Raw genomic sequence first — 201 nt, forward strand, 5'->3', positions numbered from 1 at the left:
GAGAAAATCATAAAAAGGGCGGATATGCAGCACATGAGATTTTCATTTCCAAAGATACAATAATGCTTTAGAGTGAATTTTAAGCCCCATAGACAAGGTAGGACATCCCTTAACTGGCCGTAAGTCAAAACAAGGTGTCCTAAAAGGATTGTCTGCCGGAATCTGTCTATCAAGGTATCTTCTTTCGTACCAGAGGCCCCC

The sequence above is a fragment of the Penaeus monodon genome, chromosome 24, assembly GCF_015228065.2.
Source record: "Penaeus monodon isolate SGIC_2016 chromosome 24, NSTDA_Pmon_1, whole genome shotgun sequence".
NCBI lineage: Eukaryota > Metazoa > Arthropoda > Malacostraca > Decapoda > Penaeidae > Penaeus > Penaeus monodon.